The following is a 20,315-nucleotide window of genomic DNA, read 5'->3' as shown; positions in this document are numbered from 1 at the left end:
CTTGTCACAAATATAAACCAAACCAACGAGAAAAACGAACATCAATTTAGAAACCAACAAGCATCAATTCAAAATTTAGAAAAACAAATGAGTGGTTTAGCCAATTTACTGAGCGAGAGGAAACCAGGTAGTTTACCGGGCGATACCAGTAAAAACCCACGAAATCAGCACGCAAATGTTATCACCACACGGAGTGGTCTAGCATACGATGCTCCAATAATGCCCAAAAATTCTGATTTCAGGGTTCCATTGAACCAAAATGATGAACCGGTTAAGGAGCCGGAAAAAGTGGTTGAAAAGGAAGAACGGGAAAAACCCGTAGTGAAACCATATCAACCACCGCTCCCATACCCAAGAAAACAACAACAAGAGAGGCTAGAGGCCGAAAGGTCGAAATTCCTAGATATGTTTAAACAAATTAACATAAACATGCCTTTCATTGATGTAATCTCAGGTATGCCCAAGTATGCTAAGTTTTTAAAAGACTTACTTACTAATCGGAAGAAAATGGAGGAACTTTCATCCGTCACCATGAATGCTAATTGTTCAGCAATTTTGATGAACAAAATATCGAAAAAGTTAGCTGATCCTGGAAGTTTTACCATACCATGTCTCCTGGGAGATTTGGAATGCATTAAAGCATTAACGGATTTAGGGGCTAGCATAAATTTAATGCCTTATTCATTATATGTTAAGCTAAACCCCGGGGAACTGAAACCAACTCGAATGGCAATCCAACTAGCAGACCGCTCTGTTAAATTCCCTCGTGGAATTTTAGAGAATATGTTAGTAAAAGTAGGTACCCTAGTATTTCCGGCTGACTTTGTAATTCTAGACATGGAGGAGGACACACGTGTGCCTCTTATATTAGGTCGACCTTTCCTCAATACCGCTAGAGCTATGATAGATGTTCATGGGCAGAAATTGACCCTTAGTATTGAGGATATGAAGGTTACCTTTTCTGTTGACCATGCCTTGCAATACCCCGAGTCTACTGATGATCAATGTTATTATTTGCAAACCGTAGACATGTATTCGGAGTTATTGCAGGAATTTCCAGAATTGCAAGGTACAGGAGAATGCATTTTTGCAAAAGGTGATGATGAAACAATGGTGGAAGAAGTGGAGATGTTGACCACTTTGATGGCTAACGGGTATGAGCCAAATGATGAAGAGTACAGAAAGTTGGATTTAGGGAATGAATACCGATGTAAAACATCGATTGAAGAACCTCCCGATTTGGAACTAAAGCCACTTCCAAATCACTTGGAATATGCTTACCTACAAGAAGGTTCTACTCTCCCGGTGATCATTTCATCCGAACTCTCTGTAAGTGAGAAATCTAAGCTTGTTTCCATGTTAAAAGCCCATAAAACGGCTCTAGCATGGAAAATTCATGACATCAAGGGTATAAGTCCCTCTTATTGTACACATAAGATATTAATGGAAGATAACTATAAGCCGTGTGTACAAAGACAAAGGCGACTCAACCCCAATATGCAAGAAGTTGTTAAGAAGGAGATTGTAAAACTCCTAGATGCGGGTCTTATTTATCCAATTTCGGATAGTCCTTGGGTGAGTCCGGTCCAATGCGTGCCCAAAAAGAGTGGCATGACCGTTGTCACAAATGAAAACGACCAATTAATTTCTACCAGGAATATTACGGGTTGGAGGGTATGCATTGACTACATGAAATTAAATGATGCTACCCGAAAAGACCATTTTCCCCTTCCTTACATTGATCAAATGTTGGAAAGATTAGCGGGAAAGAATTTATATTGTTTTCTTGACGGTTTCTCGGGATATTTCCAAATCCCTATAGCACCCGAGGACCAAGAGAAAACGACCTTTACATGTCCTTATGGTACTTTCTCCTATCGGCGTATGCCTTTTGGCTTATGCAATGCTCCTGCTACCTTCCAAAGGTGTATGGTGGCTATTTTTCATGACATGATTGAAGATTTTATGGAAGTATTCATGGATGACTTCTCAGTCTTCGGTGATTCTTTTGACTCATGTCTTAAAAATCTTGAACGTATGTTGATTAGGTGTGAAGAATCAAATCTTGTACTAAACTGGGAAAAATGCCATTTTATGGTAAAAGAGGGAATTGTATTGGGTCATAAAATTTCTTGTGCAGGTCTTGAGGTGGATCGGGCTAAAGTGGAAGTAATAGCCAAATTACCACCACCAACGAATGTGAAAGGTGTTAGAAGTTTTCTGGGGCACGCCGGTTTTTACCGGCGGTTCATTAAAGATTTTTCCAAAATTGCAACCCCCATGAACAAACTTCTTGAGAAGGACGCTCCATTTGTCTTTACGGACGAGTGTCTTACCGCCTTTAATCTTCTTAAAGCAAAGCTCACGCAGTCACCGATTCTCATATCGCCGAATTGGTCAATACCATTCGAACTTATGTGTGACGCCAGTGACTTTGCTATTGGTGCCGTCTTGGGGCAAAGAATAGAAAAACATTTCAAGCCCATTTACTATGCTAGTAAGACACTGCAAGGAGCCCAACTTAATTACACTACCACCGAGAAGGAACTCCTTGCAATCGTCTTTTCGTTTGATAAATTCCGATCCTATTTAGTGCTAGCAAAGACGGTTGTCTACACAGACCACTCGGCATTAAAGTACTTGCTTTCTAAGCAAGATGCTAAACCCCGTTTAATACGTTGGGTCTTGCTTTTGCAAGAATTCGACATCGATATAAAAGATAAAAAGGGTGCCGAAAACCTAGCTGCCGATCACCTTTCTCGACTTGAGAACCCGAATCTTGGGGTTCTACATGAGACCGTTATCCAAGATAATTTTCCTGATGAAAATCTCATGAGAGTTGAGAAAATTGATGATCCATGGTTTGTAGACATTGCCAACTATCTTGCGGGTGGATTCCTTGAAACGGGTATGTCACACCAGAAAAGAAAGAAATTCTTTAGTGACCTAAATTACTATTTTTGGGAACACCCATATCTCTTTAAACAGTGTCCCAATGGGATAATCCGTCGGTGTGTTTCAGGAAAGGAATGCACCGAAATTCTACTTGACTATCACCTTTGTCCAACAGGTGGGCACTTTGGTCCCCAAATCACGGGGAAGAAAGTTTACGAGGCCGGTTTCTATTGGCCTACCATATTCAAAGATGCCTACGCTGTCTGTAAAGCTTGTGACACGTGCCAACGGGCCGGTCAAATAACTAAACGGGATGAAATGCCTCAACAAAGCATCCAAGTATGCGAGGTGTTCGATGTTTGGGGAATTGACTTTATGGGCCCCTTTCCAAAATCTCATTCTTACCTCTACATACTTGTCGCCATAGATTATGTTTCTAAATGGGCGGAGGCAAAACCTCTACCAACAAATGATGGCCGAGTAGTGGTAAACTTTTTGATGGAACTTTTCTCTAGGTTCGGCACACCAAAAGCTCTTATAAGTGACCGGGGCACCCACTTTTGCAATAAGCAATTGGAAAAGGTGTTGAAAAGATATGGAGTAATCCATAAAATTTCGACATCTTATCATCCCCAAACGAGTGGGCAAGTAGAAAACACCAACCGGTCATTAAAACGCATACTTGAAAAGACCGTTGGTGACAATCCCAAAGAGTGGTCAACCAAGTTAAACGATGCATTGTGGGCTTTTCGCACGGCCTACAAAACACCGATTGGAACAACTCCTTTCCGTATGGTATACGGAAAAGCATGCCATCTCCCGTTGGAGATTGAACATAAAGCACATTGGGTGCTAAGGGCATGCAATTTGGATTACCAAGAAGCGGGTCGGTTACGTTTGACCCAACTAAATGAATTAGACGAGTTGAGGCTTGAAGCCTATGACAACTCTCTAATTTACAAGAAAAAAACCAAACAATGGCACGACAAAAGATTGAAACGTCCAAAGGAATTCATGGAAGGCGATCGTGTCCTTGTTTATAATTCCCGTTTCAAGTTATCACCCGGAAAGCTTAAGTCCCGATGGACGGGACCGTTTGTTGTTAGAAAGGTGTACTCTTATGGTACAGTCGAAATGGAGAACGGGAAGGGTGATATTTTTAAAGTGAATGGCCACCGGGTCAAACACTATGTTGATGGTCCCCTAGAAATTGAGGATGAGGTTAGCCTCAACTTCAAGAAAAACGCCTAAATCTAAATGGGGACGAGTTTGGTGAACGACTCGTAAAAAAAAAAACTGGTTCACAATTGTAATTAGGTTTGTATTGTGTGCACGATAAATTTTAGTTTGGTACAAAATGATTAACGTATGACCTCTAAACACGCGCGACTCAGAAAATCTGATCAGTGAGTTTTAGTGAAACAGGACGCCATCCCAAAACCCTAGACGCCGTCCCACTTAAAGAATCGAGACGCCGTCCCAAAACGCTAGACGCCGTCCCACTTTACAAACCGGGACGCCGTCCCAAAACGCTAGACGCCGTCCCAACTCTTAAACCGAGACGCCGTCCTGTTGTCCGAGACGCCGTCCTGAACCCCTGATTCAGAAAATAATACGCGTTTTATACACCTACCCACTCATTTCTTATCCACAAAACACACTCTTCTCTATTTTTCTCTGCCCTAACACGAACCACTCTCCAAAAACCCTAATCTCTACCTCAAATTCGCGATTTCTTCTTCAAATTCAAGCTTCAAATCATGAACTTTTTGGTATGGATACTCCATTTTTACACTTTTCTTTATCAATTACTTGAATTGTATGTCTATATCTATAAATTGGTGAAGGATAAGTGTGGGGTGTTTGATTTGCATGATTATTGTTAAGATTAACATACCTTAGTAGTTTAATTGCCCTTAATGTGTTTATTTTGCAAAGATTACATGTTTTTAAGGGTTTGATCATGATTCTAGGGTTTGTAGAAATTAAATCCGAATTTGGGATGCTTAATTTATGATGTTGAGTTTATGTATGATGTTTATGATTCTTGTGAAGTATATGATTGTGTTGGTGATGTTGATGTCAACTTGGCCGGGTCATTTTTGAATGTTAGTGAATTTCTAAGCATATTGTTGAATTGTAATGAATTTATGAAATGTGTATGCTTGTTTTTCATTTGTAAGGGCCTGTTGAATCAAATTAATGGAATGGAATGCCATAATGTATGATGTTAAGATGGTCATTTGAGCTAAAAATTGTGAAAATTGTATTATGATTTGTGATGAATATGATTAGAATGCAAGGTTAAATATTATGACCTATGACACAACATACTTGAATCTTTGAGTCCTAAGTTTGTGCTACATTGTGAAGTTATGATTTTCATTTTTTTTGAAGGTGTATTAACGAATTCATGTTGACTTTGGTTGACTTTGGTTTAAAATTGTGAACATGCACTTTCGTTTAAATGAATCATAATGCTTTTGAACTAGGAATTGAATGATGAAGTTCTCCTTCTACTCGGTTATGTTTTTAGCTAACATTAACACAACGGTTTCTATGTTCTTTTGGTTTGGTGTATAATGTTTTGCAGGGACAATCAAGCAGAGGAGGACCGGCAAAAAGAGGAAGGACGGCAGGTTTGGCTCCTCCACGACAACCACCACCACCACAACAACAACATCATTCATCATCGTCTTCCGGAGAAGAAGAGGAGGAGGATCTAAACGATCCTCGAGTTTGGTTAACACAGGTTCAGAACGACGAAGACTACACCGAAACGTTTGAGAGAATAAACCGCAGGCCGATTAATGCCACTTGGTATTTTTTCTGGGGGCCATTGGAAGAGGCGGGCATGCGCCGACATGTTTCTAATTTACTCGCCATTCCTTACGGTAGAGTAGTCACCCACGTTTGGGAACAGGTTTTTAGCATCAATGAACCAATCTATCCGGTGCTGCTTAAAGAATTTTACTCTACCATACGGTTTAACAATGTCAGCGATTATTTATCGAATGAGTTTCTACGGTTTCGTCTCGGGGGCCAAGATAGGGGTATAAGCAGTTTACAGCTTTGTAGAGTTCTGGGAATTTTTGAGGAATTCACCGATAATCAGTTAGGTGAATACTTACGGGCTTCTGATTACGTTGGCCGGCATGTTTTTGATGACACCTCTTATTGGCGCAGAATTTGTAAGCCAAATATTGCGCCTGCACATTTTAGATCAAGCAAGCACAGGTACAACGAAATCGCAGCCCGGGATGATAAGCTGCTTCATCGACTCATCGCATGCACGTTTAATGCGAGGATTGAGGGTAATGAGAAGGTGAAAACATTAGATTTGTGGATTATGGATCAAATCAAGCGGGGTTCCTATACCGACATTCCTGGGCTAATCGGTAATTATTTCCTTGTCATTGCGACTGAGACACGGCTACAGAAGCCACTTCTGGGAGGCCACTACATCACCCGAATTGCCCGACATTTTAACATTGATTTCAGTAGATTACAGGAGTACACGAGCGTAATGAAACCATTAAAAAAGGTTTTTTATATTAATGCTGAAATCATTATGAAAGATAGAAATGGGCATTTGGTGCCTTTTGTGGCAGTTGGTGCAGGTGACGCAAGTGGCAGTGGTGTTCAGCAAGAGTAGCGGCAGGAAGAGGAGGCGGAAATGGAGGCACAGACTAATGTTGGTGAACAGGTTCCGTGGCATCCGTCCCAATCAAGTTGGGACAGTTTGGTTGGTAGTGTTAATAACATGAGGTTGAGCCCGAACGAACAAAGGATGCACAACGATCGAATGTGGGGTAGTCAGCAGCGAATGGAGCAACGACAGATTACTCAAGTGCACGATCAGGGATGGATGAGTTATGGTATTGATTGGAATAACCATAACTCAGAGTTGTTTTATTCCAACCCCGAGCAGTACTATGGGACGACACGTCTGACACCCCAATATTACACGGATCCTCAAAACCCACCTCCGCCTCACCCGATTTATGATAATACCGCTGCGTTGCAGGATGCTCGGAACATATTTGAGCAGCAATATCCACAGGGACGCCCGTACAGAGATGGTTCGGGTAATTATTTTTGGCCGTTTGATAACTAGGCCTGCGTGCCTTTGATCATTTTGTACTTTGTTTTGAGACAATTTTATTTGTGTGGTGTAATTTTAGACAATATTTTGGTTTGTAATAATTTACTAATGGTGTGGTTTGATAAACGGTTGTGGTTGTAAAAACACCGTTATTTTTATTATGATTTGTGTGGTTTGTTAATTTGTGCAGCATGATTGAACTTCAAAGACTGGCATTAAGTTCAGCGACATTTGATATTATGATATGTGTATGATGATAATCGCGGAATGGACGATGCTCTTATGCTGGCAGTAAGTTCAGCGGCATCCGTCTACATATTCTACGATTTACAGGTTAAAAAATTGAAAATTTCTACAATCACCCTATCACTTTACCCTCTAAATTTAATCCTTTTTGTGATTTCATGCAATGAGGGCCTTGCATGATCTCAAGTGTGGGGTGGGGAATAGAAATTTTTATCGGGAACTCGTTACCATGTCATATGCATTGTGATTTTAAAATCTAGAAAATAAATGTTGTTTTGCATTTTAAATTATTAATAGTCTTTGAAGTTGCTCTATCATTCAAATATTTGAATGAAAATCCTACTAGTTTAGTAAGCTAACTTGTAGGTCACTTGTACCAAAACGAGTGTAAACCGTGAGAGAGCGGTGATTGTATAGCGTGGTCGGAAACCGGATCTCGCGCCAGATCGAAAACCTTAAGGACGATCCTCATTGTTTCTCCTAACAAGGACAACGTTGTGTCCGACCACCTATTATGACCAATAGGATGTATCTATTCCATCCTCAAGGAAGTAAAGTCTTCCGAATGACACACTTACTGATTCAATTCAGAAGATGTAGTCCAGACCAGTTGTAGGGTGACAAAAACTCTTGAAAAGTCATTACTAACATCGACTGGAAATCTACCAGGTCTCAACGTCAAACAGGGAAACTGGTAGTCAAGGTTTGTCTCAATGAGGGGGATTAACTAGTAAAACGGGGGGGCACCATGTATACACAAAATGTTAGTGATTTATCAGATCCCCGGAAGGATAACCTCCAGAAAGGTAATATATCAGCTTTTAAGCCTGATGAACTTCAATCTTTATGATTGACTTAACGGATTAGATGATTACCTCATGATTATCAATGATATCCGGACGTAATGTGTATCCTCCTAAGAACATTATTTTCTACCGACATCTCGCGATGTTAGGTACCGTGGGAGGGATTGGCTTGACCAATAGCGGGAAACCCGCACTCATTTTTCAAAATTTAGAAAATCCGACAATCGGAAAACGTGTCTAGTATTAAAAACTAACATGATATTTTCATAACCATAAAACGTTTTTCATCAAGGTCCTGATTTCCCTAGGATCAAATTTTTCGGATACTTGGCTCTAATCTCCTAAAAATGTGTGTGTGTATTTCCATCGTGTATATAGCGTGCGTGTTATTTCAATAGAAGTGTGCTATACTTAAAGCATGTGTTTCCATTGTGTATATAGCGTGAGTGTGTTACTTAAAGCGTGTGTTTCATATAGCGTGAGTTGTGTTTTATATCAACGTGTGTGTTTCGTGTGTTTCAAGTGATTCATGTAATGTTTGTAATCTATATTGTATGATTGTATTTGATAATTGTTCCACTTTGTAAAGAAAGAATTGCTTGAGGACAAGCAAGGTTTAAGTGTGGGGTGTTTTGATATTGCTCAATAACATCATATATATCTATCGCAATATCACTAAAAACGCTCTAGAATCGAAGATAATGAAGGTGATCTACAAGTGATAAGCCAAGATGCGCGAATTTGTATTGGAAGAATGATTTGCAAAGAATTTTGATGATTTATGACATTGGTCGATCCCGATACGAGTTAGGGTCAAGATAGCACTCTAAAATGATAAAACAAGGCTTCCGATATGTTAGGGTTCGTCCAAATGAAGTAATATTGAAAAGAAAACGTAACAGTCAAAATTGGCACAACAGGACGCCGTCCTGGAAGGTGGGACGACGTCCTGCCCTTTGTTCTGGGACGCCATCTAGGTTTATCGGGACGCCGTCTAGCTCTGTTTAGTGGGACGCCATCCTGAATTTTGGGACGACGTCCCGTAGTAGGTGTAGCCGACTTTTTGGCTTTTTACCTACTCTCTCCACTTTAAAACTTCAGTTTTTGAGGGACTGTTTAATCATAATACGAAGCAGAGAGTTTAGAGGCGATTTTCAGGAGCAAATTGGAGAACTCCAACCTCTTTGAAGAGGCTCAACATCAAGGCATCATCCATCAAAACCTTCTTCATCCAAGAACTCTTGTTCTTGTAGGTTATTTACTTGTTCTCAGCAATGATTTCAGTTAATAATTTGATTGTATTGTTGTCTGTTACCATGATTGTTGGCTAGTTTCTATAATGTTTGTCTAGATTAATAACCAAGGTATTGGATGTAATCTTATTGATTGAATGTATTATGCGTGATAGATTGAAGCTTGAATTAAGAACCATGCTTATTGTTGTTAAAATCATTTGTATCTAGTTAATTGATATGTTGTTGATAAAGAGAACTCTTGTTGATGTATCATATTGATTTACAATCAACTTGTCTTAGATTGATTGTTTGCTAAACCGGACCAAGGGGGTAAACTAGATTAAAACGGTTAAACAAAATAGGAATGAATTGTGTAGAGCGAACGCAAAGACAATTGTTATTCAAATCTTTGATTTTGTTGATCAACTAGTCACAAACTAAAAGGTCTAAGTTATAGGGAACCCTCGCTTAGTAATTCTAGTTTGAGTACTTGCTAAAGAGAACTCTTGGCGAGTCGATTTAGGTGATTAGCATGCTTATAGTTATTTGATTACAAATACAAGAATCATAGTGAAAAGGGAACCCTTGATCTTGTTATTGTATTTGCGTGTTTATCCGAGAGAACTCTTAGTGAACCTATTAGATAACTACACACATAATTATTCAATCAGGACTTAATATCTAAAAATACATCCAATACCGAGGGTAAAATATCTAGATAAACATTTCATCTCTTTGATTTAATTCAAAACTATCTTACTTGCTTTATTTGCATTTATTATCATTTCATAAACTTAAAAGACAAAAATATTGTTTTTACATTTAACCTTCTTTGATTTGGCTAAATCGTTAAATAGCCACCAAAACATAAAACTTGTACTTTTAACTTTCATTCACTTAGTTAATCATAATATAGTTTCTAATTCTAGTTTGACTGATATAACTGTCCTTGGAACGATACACGGAACTAAACCAGTTACTATACTACTACACGATCGGGTACACTGCCCGTTAGTGTGTAGCAATCTCTAAAACCGGTATTTTCCATACGATAATTCATATACCACTTTTCGCACATCACATCCTGGCAAGGCGAATGTAGTAGCCGATGCCCTTAGTAGAAAGGATCGTGTCAAACCGATTCGAGTCCGAGCTTTAAATATACGTATTCGTACGAATCTTACGTCTCATATTCGTGAAGCACAACTTGAGGCATTGAAGGAAGAGAATGTCCATCTTGAGGGACTGAAGGGTCTCGAAAAGCAACTCGAACTCAAGGGAAACGGAACAAGGTATTTCAATAATCGAATCTGGGTCCCAATTTTTAGAAATCTTCGAGAACTACTCTTGGATGAAGCGCATAAGACTAGATATTCTATTCACCCAGGATCCAATAAAATGTATCACGATGTGAAAGAATTCTATTGGTGGCCTAATATAAAGTCTGACATTGCTGATTATGTGAGCAAGTGCCTTACTTGTCCGAAGGTTAAGGTCGAGCATCCAAAGCCGTCTGCTTTGCTTCAACAGCCGGATATTCCATAGTGGAAGTGGGAATGTATCACTATGGACTTCGTTACTAAGTTGCCTAAGACTTCAAATGGCAACAATACTATTTGGGTCATAGTTGATCGTCTCACTAAATCTGCGCATTTCTTACCGATCAAGGAAAATGATAAGATGGAGAAATTATCACAACTCTATATCAAAGAGATTGTCTCACGTCATGGAGTTCCTATCTCAATCATTTCTGATCGCGACAGTTGATTTATCTCTAGATTCTGGAAAACTTTACAATCTGCCCTTGGAACTCAACTCAACATGAGTACAGCTTATCATCCTCAAACTGATGGTCAAAGTGAGCGAACTATTCAGACGTTGGAAGATATGATTCGTGCTTGTGCTATCGATTTCGGCAAAGGTTGGGATAGACACTTGCCTTTAGCTGAATTTTTCATATAACAACAGCTATCACTCAAGTATTAAGGCTGCACCTTTTAAAGCCTTATACAGACGAAAATGTAGATCTCCATTGTGTTGGGATGAATTAGAGGACAGACAGTTAAATGGTCCTGAAATTATTCATGAAACTACCGAAAAGATCGTTCAGATTAAGAAATGATTAGAAACTGCCCGCAGACTACAAAAGAGCTATGCTGATAAATGTCGAAAAGATTTAGAATTCCAAGTTGGTGATAAATTCATGTTGAAAGTATCCCCTTGGAAGGGCGTCGTTCGTTTTGGTAAGCGAAGCAAATTAAGTCCACGTTATGTTGGACCTTTCAAGATTATTGAAAGAGTTGGTCCTGTAGCATATCGATTAGAACTATCCACTGAGCTTAGTAATGTGCATGATGTATTTCACGTCTCGAATCTTAAAAAGTGTCTTGCTGATGACACACTCATTGTTCCATTGGATGATATCCGCATTGATGATAAAATGAATTTTGTTGAAGAACCGATAGAGGTTATGGATCGCGAGGTTATAAGCTTGAAACAAAGCTCTATTCCTATTGTTAAGATCCGTTGAAATTCACGAAGAGGTCCCGAGTATACCTGGAAACGTGAAGACCAGATGAAGCGGAAATATCCTCATCTTTTTTCAATTACTGATACATCAGAGAAGTCTTCCTGAAACTTCGGGAAGAAGTTTAAATTAACGGGAGGTACTATAACAACCCTCATTTTTCCACTCTGAAATGACTATAATACCCCTAGGGTTTCATTGCTGTTTTATACTTCTGTGATATAACTATTAGGGTTGTAATCCGAACGTATTAAATGAAGTAATTAATACTCGTTATTGATGAACTAAACCCTAAACCTAATCATTAAATGTAAACCCTAATTATTTAATGTAACCCTAACCCTAATAATAATATTATTATTATTATTATTATTATTATTATTATTATTATTATTATTATTATTATTATTATTATTATTATTATTATTAATATTATTAATATTATTATTATTATTATTATTATTATTATTATTATTATTATTATTATTATTAAATGTTTATACTACATATTAAAACGTATATATTCTATAATAGTGTAAATAAAATGTAAATGAATTATAAATATGGTTATATATATAAAATAATTAAGTAATAGGTTATAAATGTAAATTTAAATATAAAGATATATGAATTTATATATATATCAAAAATATAAATATAAATATAAATATAAATATATATATATACATATACATATATATATATATATATATATATATATATATATATATATATATATATATATATATATATATATATATATATATATATATATATATGTATATATATATATGTATATATATATATATATATATATATATATAGTAAATCATGTCAATTAAATAAAAAATAAAATACAAACTAATCTAGAATGTTCCATTAAATAATAAAAAAAAAGGACTAGTCGGCCGAAAATAAAAAAAAAGACCTAGTCGGCCGAAAATAAAAAAAAAAGAAATTAAATTGTATTTTAAAAAAGGAATGTATTTATCTTGTTCTCGAGGTATTATTATTCAACTATAAATACACCCTTAAACTTCGTTATTTTTCATTAAACTTTTGGAGCTCTCAAAACCCTAATAATATTTGTGAGTTTCTTTTCTTTTCTTTCTTTCTCTTTTTTTTTGTTTTTCTTTCTTTTTTTTTCGGCCGAAAGCCAACAACAACAACAATTTTTTTTTAAAAAAAAATTTATTACAAGCTTAATAAAATTTAAATTTTTACATGATAATTATTAACTTGATAAATGGGTTTTATAAAAATTGAATTTTTAGAAAATTAGTTTGTTCTTGTATTTTTTCGGCCGAATCATAAATAAATATATAATAATTATGTATTGAGTTTATTAAATTATATATTATACATGTTATTTATTAATAAGTAATATAAGATCTATGAAAAATAATTTTGCTGAATAATAATACGTTTTTATATTTTATTTAACTAAAACAGTTTCTTTAATATATATATATATATATATATATATATATATATATATATATATACGGCATACATATATATATTTATAAAAAATATGAAAAAGGGTAATTAAGCTATATAAATATTTTTCCAGTAAATTATGATATTTAAATCAATTATTTAGGTTAGAAAATAATTTATAAAAATTAAATACGAATTATGTGTTATTTAATTATGGAAACTAGGAGAAATTCATAATAAAAATATATACAGTAAATAAAAAATAATAAATAATTTTTCTGAGTTCTTAAACTTTGTCTAACTCTAAAACAAATATAAAAATTTATTTATGGGTCGATTTAATAATTATTGTATAATTAAACTCTTTTATTATGTAAATAGAGGGTAAATAAGGAGATAATTATAAAAATAAAGAAATCTTTTATTTAATATTTTTCTATAGGTTTATTAACCGTAAGAAACTTATAAAAATTTTAAAAATAAATATTTATTTTTTAGTATTTTAGGTAGAATTAAACTTGTTTTGTGATTAATTTAAGAATAGAAACAAATATAAATATAAAATTTTTATAAAATTACTTTCTTAAATTTTTATACTGATTTTTATAATTAACTAAGACTATAAAAATTATGTATATTATTATTAGGTATTTAATTAATTATTTAAGTATTTATGGATAATATTGAGTTAATAAAGTACTATATTATTAAGTATCTTGTAAATTAAGTAATAAATAATATAACATATTTATGTTATATAATTAGTACATTATAAATATTAATTAATCCATGAAATAAGTTATTAATATTAGCTTGAATAATAATACATATATAATTATTAAACTATAATTAGTTATATAATACAAATAGTAACTATATAATTAACTTAGCTATATAATAAAAGATTATACACCTATAATATGTGAAAGTTATAATTAAGATAATGTGCACTATATACGAACCTCACCACTACATATGGCCTAGGATGGTCCTTGTTGCCTAATGGGAACTGCTTGTGGATTTTGAATGCCATGACATAGATTCTGGTCAAGAATCCTGGGCGCCCGGTAACAACTGACTATCAAAGTGACTTGTATGATAGCAACGAGATTTGGGTAAAGATGTACAATGTCTTGTTATAGATTATAACCCGAACTTTCTATAATTAGAAAGTTACTATAAGTGGAAACTTTTCATAAATGGTAACTTTTCGAAAATGGAAATTATTTTAGAAAACCATCGTTATTAGTATAATTATTATACTTAAGTCTTTTAGGCTATATCTTTGATCGTACATTCTATCTCTAGGTTGAGACTCCGATCATGTTTTCCAGTTCAATTCATTTCTCTTGTGGAATAACTCTTCTGTGCTACTAAGGTGAACTCATAGCCCCGCTTTTTACATATTTTAATGTATTTTATAAATCTTGGGATGAGACACATGCTTGCTTTAAATGATTTACAATTTAGACACAAGTGTCTAAACTTTTTGATATGCAACTTCGTGAGATTATTGTTAACTTGTATTCTTACATGCAAAATCCCCGCCATAATATCGTTAATTGTTGGAATTGTAATGTTGCAAGCTTAATTATTGTGAGTAAGCCTATTGAGAGTGACGTCTCTACCCATTGACCGATCATCAAGGGGTACATAATAATGATTACCGACACCCGTACAGTGTCAGGGGTTAATGTTTAGCTCGATATTATAACTCATGGCATATTGAATATTTTGATATTTTAAAACAAATCTTGTGGTCTAAAACTTATTATTAAACCTATGATGTTCACTCAACCATTGTGTTGACATTTTAAGCATGTTTGTCTCAGGTGAAGAATAGCTTATGTGCTGCCCTATGTTGCTTGCCTGCTGTTGCATCGAAGTCTGCATTTATTATATCTGATCATTTGTTAAACATTAATTACTTTTGGGTTTGCCGTGTAAAACCATTCATTTTCCGCTGCAATTAAATTTTTGATTTTATTAAACGTCTCATTTAGAGTAGTTCTTGCTTATATAACTGTGTGATGATATTGGAAAAGTCATATTTACCCCCGGCCCTATTTGGAGGGTATCACAGTATTGTTGCCTTCTTAATCATTATCAAAATCTCTGATCCATCAATCCGTCAATTCTTGTGCAGGTCGATCAGTGGCGAATCTAGGATAAAAATCAAATGGGGTCCTTAATTTTTTTTCAAAGCTAATTACATTATATTTTAATGGTACTTTAGTGGTTGTTTACTTAAAAATACCATAAATTTTAAAAAATATATGAGGTTCTATTCTTGAACTTAATAGTTAAATTTAGTAGTATCATAAATAAATGTATTCTATAAAAAAATTACACTAGTGGGGTGATAGAACCCCACTCATTATACTAGAGACTCGCCCCTGAGGTCGATTGTATATGTCGATCTGTTTAACCCTAACTTTGTTCATCAGGTTTGATTTTCATTTTGTTTTTCACTGATTTTGATTTATTTAAATCAATCGAATATATATCTTTTATTGTTAATTTCTCAATTTAATTCTTCAACAAAATTTTATATAATCTATTTCAAAGATTTGTTATTACCAACTAATTTTGTGATTGATTTATATAAATGATAAAATGTGATCCATCAATCCATCAATTCTTATGCAGGTCGATTGTATTTGTCGATCTGTCTAACCCTAACTTTGTTCATCAGGTTTGATTTTCTTTTTGTGTCATACCCCCAAATAGGACCGGGGAAAATATGACTTCACAATATCACAACACAAGTATGTATAAACGAGAACGACTCTATATGAGACGTTTTAATTAAAAACCAATGTATTATAAGCAGCGGAAAGTATCAAGTCATTACAGATGACTCCTTAAAATTTAAATGTAATCTAAAATGTTCTAATGCAATAATATGAATGATGATATGCGGACCCCAAAAGCAGCAAAGTTCAAATAGCAAATAATCTTTAGCAATCTTCACCTGAGACAAAACATGCTTAAAGTGTCAACCAAAATGGTTGAGTGAACAATATAGGTTTATCAATAATAACCAAGTTTTTAGACTACAAGATTTAATTATAAAGTTTAATCAGTTCGGTAGTAGTGCTGGTGTATATGATATCGATACTAACCATAAGTTACCCTAAACACATCTCGCTCGTGTCGTGAATCATTATTATGTATCCATTGACCAACGGTCATCCGGATAGAGACGTCACTCTCAATAGCGCTATTCACAATAACTAAGCTTGCCTTTATACGTAGCAATTAACGATATCATGGTAGGGATTTAGCATGAATCAAAGCATGTTAACACAGTTTGAACTAATCAGAATAAAGTTTGAGTACTCGTGTCTAAGCGTAAAACAGTTTAAAAGCAAGCATGTGTCTCACCCCAAAAGTTTAAAATAAGTAATAGAGAAAGTAAAAAAAAACGGGGCTATGAAGTTCACCTTAGTAGCAAGTGAAGTAAATCCTTGAAAGAGAAGAATGAACGGGAGTAGTAGACCGAAAATCTTAACCTAGAGACAGAATGTTTGGTCAGTTATTGTCTCACAGACAAAGTTTGTTTATTAATATAATGAATTATATTAACAGTGACTATCCATTTTAGGAAGGTTTCTACTTTTGAAAAATTCCATTTATAGTAGGTTTCTATTTTTAGAAAGTTTATAAGTTCGGGTTATAATCCTTCTTAAAATGTTGTACACCTTTTACTTTTGAAACTCGGTTAAAATTTACTTTCCATTAATTGTATAAAATCATATTCCGACATATTGTAATTGTAGAATTATGTGTACTGTGCGGTTATGGGTTGAAACTGTAAATATTGAATACTTTAATTTAATTTTGTAACTAACTTGTAGCTTAGGGACTAAAGTTGTTAATAATCTAAACATCATCATCTACTTTCTTTCTTTCTTTTTTTCGAACAGCTCATAATCTTCTCTTTTTTTTTTTCTTCATGTTATTTAGTTTACTACTAGATAAATAAAATCAAGCTATAGCCGGAGTGGTTTGTAAATATTAAGAACGTGATTCGCATTTTAAAAACTCACAATATTCCAATTTCAGTATAATCAACAATTGATAAGTTTCGTTATCGTTTCATTTATTTATTATTTACTTGTTTATTTTTTATTTTTAGCAACCCATCATATTATATTACTACATATAACTTAAGATTCAGATTAAGAATTACAAGTATAACATTCATGCAGCGTGACAAAGCTAATTGAATTTACATGAAGTAAAACTTACGGACTAATACATGTATGTGTTCATAAAGTACAAAACATGGCAACCTACATTTTTTTCAAGCGATGCATACCGATTCCAACTTAAAACACGACATAGCAATAAGGTTTTTGATTCACTTTTCTTTGTTAGTTGATTTATTTCAATACCCGAACCGCCCGATATCGTAACCGAAACCGAAGGTTTTAACGATCGGTTTCGGTTCATCTTGGCTAAAGATATAAGAACTCGATGATCGATACATGATAAGTGTATATTCATATTCAAGTAGGGTTGAGATTTACCTTTAAACGAAACCGGTTTAACACCAAACTTGATACGTAAACTTCCTTGCTTGCGTTTAAACTTTTTTTTTTTTTTTTTTTTTTTTTTGGTGATGCATGTTATGGAAAAACTTGAGCCTATTTATAGATAATTAACATGAGTTGTGCTTAAATTAGGATTCATGAAATACTTGGTGATCAAGCACATGAATTAGTATTAGACTAGGATTGTGAAAGCTTAATGACCAAGTTTATTTTTATTTCAATTATTTAATCTAGCCGATTTCTTATTTAATTATACATGTATTATATTTTTTTTTATAAATGTTACATTTACTTATAATGCATTTTATTTATTTATTTTACATCATTTGTCCATCCTTGTTGTTAAATTTTAATTTAGTTCTAATTAGTTTTTAATTAATATCACACTTAAATTAATACATATAGTTTATATAATTAATTTAGTATTAGGGTTAGGGTTTACAAGATTAGGGTTTTAATTAATGTCTGAGGTTGAGGTTTCAGGTTATTAATTACAAGCATTAATTTACAGAGCGTCTTATTACTCGGGCACTTATTATGTCTGAATAACAACCCTAATGATAATACACAGAATAAGACAATGAAACCCTAAGGGCATTTTGGTAAATTCGGAATTGAAAAGTGAGGGTTGTTATAGTACCTCCCTGTTAATTTAAACTTCGTCCCGAAGTTTCAGGAAGACTTCTCGGATGCATCGGGTGAGAATAGATGTGGATATTTTCGTCTCATTTGGTCTTCACGTTCCCTGGTATACTCGGGGCCTCTACGCGAATCCCAACGGACTTTAACAATAGGAATATTGCCCTGTACTAAGCGTTTGAATCTTATGACCCATAACTTATACAGGTTCTTCTATGAAGTGCATTTTATTATCAATGCGGAGGTAATTCAAAGGGATAATATGAGTGTCATCTGACTAGGTTTCCTTAAAAGGGATTGTGATATTACAAGCATTTCAATAAATCAGACACCTGAAACGTGCCATGAATATTACTAAGCTTATTTAAAACCTTGAGCGTTTTATGCCACAACACTAGGGCAGACAAACAGATAGGAGTTTGTGGTGCTCACAACCATGAAGTTTGATGCATGGCTTGTGTTTGTTAGAGATGGTACCAACTTCAAATTCCGGAAGGTAACCATAGACATGATACCTTTGGTTTTCAAGAAATGTCTAATGTGAATAGACGAAACGAGATGCGAGCTGAGGAGTCACTAATCAGGCTTATATGCAAAGCAATCCATAATTACTAAAAAGCCCTCAGAATGGTATGAGTGATTAATGAAAGATATCGTTCAGTATATTATAATACATGCGAACTTATCCTTGCAATGAGTGTTAAGCACCTTATGATCATGATTTCAGCTATATGTTGAAACAGAGGTCGAAATTTGTCTAGGATCACATCTAGTTGTAACTAGTTTAGAGTAAACATGTAAACATCATAAACGTTTAAGGTAACTCCTTTAGAGAGGATAGCGAGGATCATAAGTTATATTTCTGATAGGAAACCGCACGAAAAATGTGTGATCGCTTAATGAGAAAGATGTTCTCGCTTAGATGGCGAGTCGATCTATCATTCACTTATGAGTATAAATGTGGATGAGAATCAATGTGAATCATTGGCTATAAAAAATATTATTTCCAACAGGTGAGGAAATCTCCGAAAAATACTTTCTTGTGTCAAAAAGATATTAAATCATAGAAATGACGTTTTACGGGGTTGTTGTGGTTTAGCCGTGAGATATCAGAAGTAAAAACTTCTCAACGGTCAACCTTAAAAGAAAAAGTTGATGAGAACATAGGGTTTTGAATGATGAACTTAATGGTAAATTTCAGAGGACGAGAGGAATTGTGATTAATATGTGGTGTAGAATAATACGAAAATTTTTATATAAACAAACAATGAAAATTTTTACAGAAGTTCGAGTCATTTGAGGTGACAATTTAAAAATGAACGAAGTTCTTAGTAAAACTAGAGTTATGTACAATATTTACTATTTTACGTAAAATATCTTTTGAATAAAAGAATTGATTTGAAAAAGTGAGAGTATAATTTTAAGTGTACTAGTCAAAATAAATAAGGGTAATTTTTATTACTTTATTATATACGATTTATAAAATTTGCAAGAATGGCAGAATTTTCATATTTTGGAGGTTACGAGTTGAAAAAAGATTGATGAAGATCAAGTGAATGATTTTTGAAAATTTCGAGTGATATTTAAGCAACAATGTTACGAGGTAATGAAAGCTATTAAATTTAAATGTGGTTGATAACTATTATAAGTTCTTGCAATTCATAATGTTCATGTGTGAAGCTGTTGCTGTCAAGTGAGATATGAATGGTAGAGTATGAGAACGTGATAGTGAATGTGGTGTTTATAATATCTTCATTTGAATATTCAAATGAAGTCTTGCGAGTGGTTGTCGCTTATCTTAGTCGGGTTTCCTAATGGCTTTATGAAAATCTACACTAGGAGTAATTGTAGATAACAGGAGGC

The sequence above is a fragment of the Rutidosis leptorrhynchoides genome, chromosome 3, assembly GCF_046630445.1.
Source record: "Rutidosis leptorrhynchoides isolate AG116_Rl617_1_P2 chromosome 3, CSIRO_AGI_Rlap_v1, whole genome shotgun sequence".
NCBI classification, from domain to species: Eukaryota; Viridiplantae; Streptophyta; class Magnoliopsida; order Asterales; family Asteraceae; genus Rutidosis; species Rutidosis leptorrhynchoides.
This window is presented reverse-complemented; position numbering follows the sequence as displayed.